The 7,205-nt window shown below is 45.8% G+C and overlaps 1 pseudogene; it reads left to right on the forward strand.

Moving 5' to 3' along the window:
* Positions 1–1,879: 1,879 nt before the first annotated feature.
* Positions 1,880–3,253, forward strand: LOC119270834 (annotated as a pseudogene).
* The last annotated feature ends 3,952 nt before the right edge of the window (positions 3,254–7,205 follow it).

Here is a 7,205-nt window from a genome sequence, read left to right on the forward strand (position 1 = left end):
TCGTTTACAAGGAAACATGAAAAGCGCCACCTTTGTGCCTCGTAAAACCTCACAAACCGCAGATCCGGGCACGGAAATGGTGGCGGGGCATGAAAAAGCTGAGCTTTGAGAGCAAGACAGAGGAGGATGCGTTGGGCTTGGACGGGAGACTGGTTGAGGTTGAGGTTGTGGTTGTGGCTGAGGCCCGCCGCGCGCGTACGTCTTGGGTTGTGGAGGTGGAGAGAATCAGGAAGGGAAAGGAGGGGGGCGGCGTCTCTCTCTCTCTCTGTGTTGGGGGCGGGGCAGGGGCAGGGCAGGGTTTTGGAGGGGGGTAGGAGCAAGGAGAAAGAAAGAAAGAAAGGTGTGGTGAGGTGTGCGGAGCAGAGCGACGTTGGCGCAGCAGAGTAGTACCTGTGTTTTTCTTTGTTGCGAATGTGAGGTGGTATAGTTTGGTTTGAAAGTTCAAATTTGTAAGCCCCTCCTCCCAATTTACACTTTACTAGTATCATTATGCTTATGCACCCAACCATTCATCATATAACAAATTATTTCAAATCCTTAAGTGTAGTAAGTGTGTATATGTGTCATCTACTCATCTAGGTCCTCAAAAATCCTTCAAGTGTAATAAATGTGTATATATGTGACACCTCCGGAATAATTCAAAGACCTACGTGACACTTTCGAAATAGTTTGAGGACCAGGAGCCATGGTCAGTAGGCGTGATTCATCTTAAGCTTAAACATGCAGTGCAGTGCAGGTGGATCGTAATTTTCAGCTGATCGGTGGTGCCGGGGTATGTTCATGAGGATCGGACATGCATGCATGGAGTGGACAGACACGAAGCTAGCCCATGAGGATCGGAGGCGGACGATCCAAGTCCAACTCACACTGTTTGATTCGGCACGGTGAAACACTTGGCCATCAGAGCTAGCTAGCCGGACACACCTGCTCTACCTTCCCTGCTGTCTATGTTTTCCTCCATGCACCAGGATCGAGCAGCAATGGTGCCACCCACCCAGACCGGGCGACCATGAGGTTCGACGCACCTTGTAATTCCCGTCGCCGCTGGTTCATCCCCAACAAGTCAGCCGCGGATTGAATGCCGGCCGGCGCCACAACGAGCGACCACGACCACGCGCACCACCTCATCCTCGAGCCGCAGACAAGCACAACCTCAGCGTGCGTCCGCGTAGAGCTTCTTCTTGGCATCCATCGTCGTGATTAAATTGGGAGCTGGAGTTGCATCGGACTGGCAGATCCCAGGTCGGGAGCAAGGCCCAGACGCCAGTGCTGGCATGGAGGAGCCGCCACTCGCCGGCCAGCGCACGTTGCCACTCTCCGGCGCCGCTTCTTCTGTGTGCTTCTGTCCGGAAAGGATGTATCTAGAACAAGGAAGTACTCCCTCCGTCTCAAAATAAGTGTCTTGAGCTTAATACAAATTTGTACTAGAGCTAGTACAAAGTTGAGACACTTATTTTGGGATGGAGGGAGTATATGTTAGTGCATTTCTAACCTCCCCCCTATCCGGCCGCAAGGGAGGATATAAACCCTCCCTTACGGCGCACCTAACCGAACACCTATACCGAATAGTGGAGGAAAATTTATCCTCCCATGCCGAAAATCCATCCAGATCTCCCTAAATATCCTTCATCCCGCCGCGGTCGAGTAAAAGTGGCGGCCTCTATTTCTCCCACCCTCTCGACACTTTATCTCCCGCCGCCGCCACCACCAATGACCGTCCCTCCGGCCGAAATGGATAGCCCGGACCCTTCCCTCGCCCCGCCAGCCACCGCCGCCGGTTTTTCGCCGCCGGAAACCACCCGCGTGCCGTTGCCCGCGCCAAAGAAGAGTTTGGGGATGAAATACCCACCGGGTTCAAGATCCTCCTCCAACCGCGGCAATGTCCTCCGGGGTGGCGACCGCCGCTCCTAGCGGAGCCAAACGAGCTCGAAAGCCGGCGGCGACGGCCCTCGCAGAGGCAGCCGCGAAGAAGTTGAAGAAGTCCACAACGACACCTCGTCCAAGACCGGTGTCTCGTGCAACTACTCTGGCTCTCCCTGCGACCACTGCTACGGCGCGGGCGGCGTCCGCAGGCGGCAACAAGGGTCGCGGACGCCAAGTGCTCGATGAAATGCCTACAAAGTAAAAAAAATATCCTCGGCCACGGTGATTGGTGTTTTTGGAGTCCTCGGCCACGATGGGACTTGATGAGATCAACTACGATTCCATTTGACATCATTCGGATGCGCCCAAGACATGGAGCAAGAGGATGTGACCGAAGAGGCGGACGTGAGGAAGAGGAGGAAGCCAAGGAGGTGGTTGCCGATGAGGAGGTGGGCGATGAAGAGGATGTTGAAGCAAGCACGCGGTCATGAAGGTCACGCACCGCCAACTACAATCTAAAAGAAGATGTTGCTCTTTGTGATGCTTGCATCAACATCTCCATGGATTCAACGATTGGAACGGATCAAGCCAAGACTATGTTTCGGGACAAAATTACGGATCACTACAACAACTCTGTGGACGTGCAATCAAGTTGTACGTAAGGTTCTCTTGGGCCTCGTTGAAGCACCATTCATGACCAATGCAACCGATGGTCCGGTTGCATCAACCAAGTGAATCATGCACCACCGAGCGGTGTGCAAGTGACGGAGTATGGCCCCTACATCCAAGAACTTTTCAAGCATAGGAACCCCAAGTTCGTCCACAAGCCCTTCACATAAAGTGCTATGCAAGAACGATAAGTGGATCCAAAGAATCGCATAGACCACTCCAAAGAGATCAAGGTTGAGCATATCCGTTGAGGAGGACAACAAGGTTGACGAAGATGCCAACAATAGATCAGAAGGAAACAAGATTTCAACAGAAAGAAAAAAAGAAGAGAAATGCATTCGATGGCACTGAAAGAGAAGAACTTGTGGCCATGATCGAGACCAAGAAGGTGTTGGCATCCGAACGCAAAGAAGAGAAGATGGCGAGGTGGAATGAGCTCAAGGTGTTGGAGGATGAGAAATGGAAAACCAAGTTGGCAACCGAAGAGAGGAAGTTAAAGTCGGAGAAGCGTAGGCTTGCACTTGAGGAGAAGAGGATTCGTGATGTCAAAGAGGACAAAGAACATGCTATCTTGTTCATGAATCCAAATACAATGGATGAAACCGCAAGAAAGTATTGGTAGCTCACTCCTGGAGAGATCTTGGAAGCCTCTCTTCAGAATGTTGGTGGTGGCCGAGGGGGTGGTGGTGGTGATGTTGTCTTCTCTAAGCACCTCGTTTGAGTTCGTTCATGCCATTGGTTGGCTCAATCCACAACATACATTTGGATTTTTGTGAGCATGGGACGAGTGTTGGAGAAGAAAAGTGAGAAAGTTAGATGCTATGGTCAAAACTGAGCACAACTAAGGAACCAAAGGCATGAAAATAGAAATCTCTTGTTTGAAACCTAAAGGTTTGAGTTTTGAATTTTTCAAAATTTGGCTTATGGAGCTCAAGCTCGATAAGCAATTTCCGCTGCATTGTAGAAAACCAATGTACGAGCGGATACGAACACAGCGTTTTGGAGCTCGAGCTCGTCTACACCATTCGTGAACAGTACAATTTTAAAACATACTCCCTCCGTCCGGAAATACTTGTCGAAGAAATGGATATAAATGGATATACCTAGAACTAAAATACATCTAGATACATCCATTTCCGGGACAAGTATTTCCGGACGGAGGGAATAGCAAACAAAAGTGTGGAAGACGGAAAAGCAGGAATGAAGGTTGCTAGGTACCGCTCCGTGGTAACATCTATCGATTCCGCTATCGGGAAAGTCTGGCTGAGGAATTAGAGGACAAGAAAATGGGACATGTATCGCTCTATACGCCTTGTTATTATAGAGATCATCCGAGCTCCTGCTCAGAACAGCACTGTTGCTAGTTTGTTAAATTTTCAGAGCAGATGCAAGCTAGAAAGCTGTTTCTCGGCACAAAAATATAGCAGGACGAGAAGCACACAACCGACGACTGTGATTATTAGAGAGAGATATGCACACGGTCAGTGGCACAAATGATAAAACACCAAAAAAGTTCTCCACTGCGATAAAACAACAAGTTTGCACTTTCATCATCTAATAATTTAACGTTGCAGCTAGCTCCCTCGTGCAAAGCCGCCTTCTCTTCAACCCATGGAGGAGATAATTTCTGCAGCGCATGGCGACAATATTTTCTGCAACAAATCAACAACTTGGGGTTACGCCTTAGAGCATATAGAGATATACAGTGTGGATACTGACTCTAAATCTCTAGATCAACATATTGGTTGGCAGAAAATAAGTACACATTGCTCTCTGATTTATTCATGACAAAAGTACCTAAATTAAGTTGTTGTGAATCTAACATGGCAAGTTTATGCAGACTTTGTGTGTGTGAATCAAACTGCCTTTACTTTGGACGAATGGATTTTTGTTTTCACAGACGAAATAATAAATACTCAAAAGACACCAAATACCCATGCCAGAAACAACTATAAATCGATGCAAAAAAAAACTATTAACTCATAATCCAGAATAGGTTTATCCCTAACCAAATTTACTTTAGTATCAGTGTAGAAATAGCTCAAACTTGGAACTTGACATTAAAAAGTAGCTTCATCGTGGCAAACCATATATATGTTGAGTCATCAAGAAATTACAAGAGGGGACCTTTTATTTGCCAGAACCCTTCTAAGTTTGGCTTCGAGCAGTTAAACCACGAGGGGCATCGGCAGTGGCTTGAGTTCCTCCTTAACAACATCCTACACACAAGCAAAGAATAATAATCCACGAGTGACCAACGAATAGATGGTACTATACTGCACAGGAATTAGGAACATGCCATACCTTGAACTGAGATCTCAGTCTTTCCACCTCTTCATCAGACTGTAGAAAGGTGAAAACCATGAATAAAACAACAAGTGCTAAAAACTAGATTGTCAGGAAAAAAAGTTACACTTACGTCCTCGTAATAGCGGTCCACGAAATAGTCCAGAGGTAGATCAGGTGCACCGTTCTGAAAACGATACGAGATGTTCCGCCGACCACAAGCATATGCATTACCATCGTTGGGGTGCTTCACATCACCACAACAACCATGGCAGAGGCCTTTGTTTAAAAAAACATGGGTAATTGTCATTTAACTGCCAAATAACTAACCAGGCGCGAACACATATTTACAGCTTCACAATTGAATTTAAAAGGTTGTGTCTGTGCAAACATTACATATGGATATAAGTGCACAGAGTTGTTAAAAATACCAAAAATGCAAACCTAAAGGATAAAGGATGAGATAAAACAGGGTAAAACAAATGGGCTGATACAGTCAGCATCATATACTAGAGATAGAAACAAATTCACAAAGCTGCCTAACAGATAAGCATCATATACCAGAGACAGAAACAAATTCACAAAGCTGTCTTACAGATAAGCATCATATACTAGAGACAGAAACAAATTCACAAAGCTGTCTAACAGATAAGCTCAGGTTACTGTCAATCACAAAGTGCTTATATTTCAACAATATGTAAGTTAGGATTCTCATAGAATACCATGATCAGAAGGTTCAAGTATACAGCAACTGTTCACCGTTAATCCACCATCTCCTCGCGTATATGCAACTTCAGCAAAGAATAGGTTGCCAGTGTCAACACCATAAGATCCTTTGGTCTTTGCAGTGAAATTCATATGAAAGTACGTCCAATGGATATAATAATCCTCCCAGAGCGGCTTGCCATGCAGAAAATCTTTGACCTCATATGCAAGATCCTAAAATAAGAGGTGATCTGATCAGTGGTTGCAATTTGTTACATGAATAGGTGAAACAATAAGAGTATAAGACGCAATACAGCCGTGCTAGCAGGACAGAGGGAGGCTGGAGGGAGGAACAAGTGCCAACCCCAAAAAGATTATGATGGTCGTTATACATGTCCACCAAAGCTCGAGCCAACTGGTAATCCTCATCACGCCTTTTATCTTTGACTTTTGATCCACGCTTCTTTGTGCCATCAGGATAGTAACGAACACGTTTTACAATCGCATCCACTTGAGAAAGCCCCGCACACCTAGTTCAGATTTAGAGCATTTCTATATGATTAGCTGATTGTGCCTACTCAAAAGTGGATGAATACATACAGATTGATAAAGGTAATCAGAACAACACAAATTATAGAAAAAAGACAGGGCTGGCTAATTAAATGAAAGGATTTCAAACCAAAATCTTTGCTAAGCTGTTGAATACAAAAAACAGAAGAGAACAGAACTGTTCCCATGTCTGTGAGTTGGGGACCTGATTTTTTTTAAGAAATTTAACAAAAAAAAACGAATAGTACTACTAATCAGCGTCAAGTATTTCCGAACGCTGATTTAATACATATGTTATCAATGGTGCTATCCACATTGACAGAATCACAGAACGTTAAAGACTGTCTGTCGAGTACCTCCCATGGATACCTCCGGTGGGGCTATGGCCGCTCTTCATGTGTTCCCCACGCCCATTGACGGAAATAATCTCACCCCCACCGGCGATGGGAACGTCAAAGTGCACCACCTTGGAGTAGCCCGGAAGGAGGCGCTCGGATGGCCTGGGAACGATTAGGGTTTGGAGTAAAGCAAAAGGAACGGCTCTGTGCTACTAGTATTTGTATGCATGTCGATCCGACTCGCAAGTCCGTTTGGGGAGCGGTCCGGACTCTTATCGTTCAATCCAACGGAGTGGAGAAAAAACATGATGGGCTGGCTGCTGGAACGGCCGGCCCATTAATAGATACATTTTTTTCCCTTTTCAATAGATTCAAAATTAGACTACTAAAAAATATTATATTTTAAAAGATAGACTATACTTTCACAAATATTATATCGTGGGAAACCACTTTTGAGTACAAATTTAGTGGTACACTTTTTGTAGCATATACCTCATATTTTGCTATCATATAGATGGTCAAAGTTTGACCCAAATACGAATGAGCAAGTAACAACGTCAACTTAATCTACGGCCGGGGCTAAAAGTTTCTTCGCAAAATCATTAAAAATTGGTTGACTCAGCCAAAATTTATGCAGTTTTGCTAATCCCCAGGTAACTAAAATAGGAGTCACGCCAGTCGACTCTGTATGAGAAAGGAGCAAAGCCCCGGTCCCGAGACTGAGCGCCAGCAAGGTGCGGAGACACCAAATAGGAAGTGAGCTGGAGGAGGTGAGTTAGAGGGTTTGACAGCTAG

The sequence above is a fragment of the Triticum dicoccoides genome, chromosome 3A (genome assembly GCF_002162155.2).
Source record: "Triticum dicoccoides isolate Atlit2015 ecotype Zavitan chromosome 3A, WEW_v2.0, whole genome shotgun sequence".
Classification (NCBI taxonomy): domain Eukaryota; kingdom Viridiplantae; phylum Streptophyta; class Magnoliopsida; order Poales; family Poaceae; genus Triticum; species Triticum dicoccoides.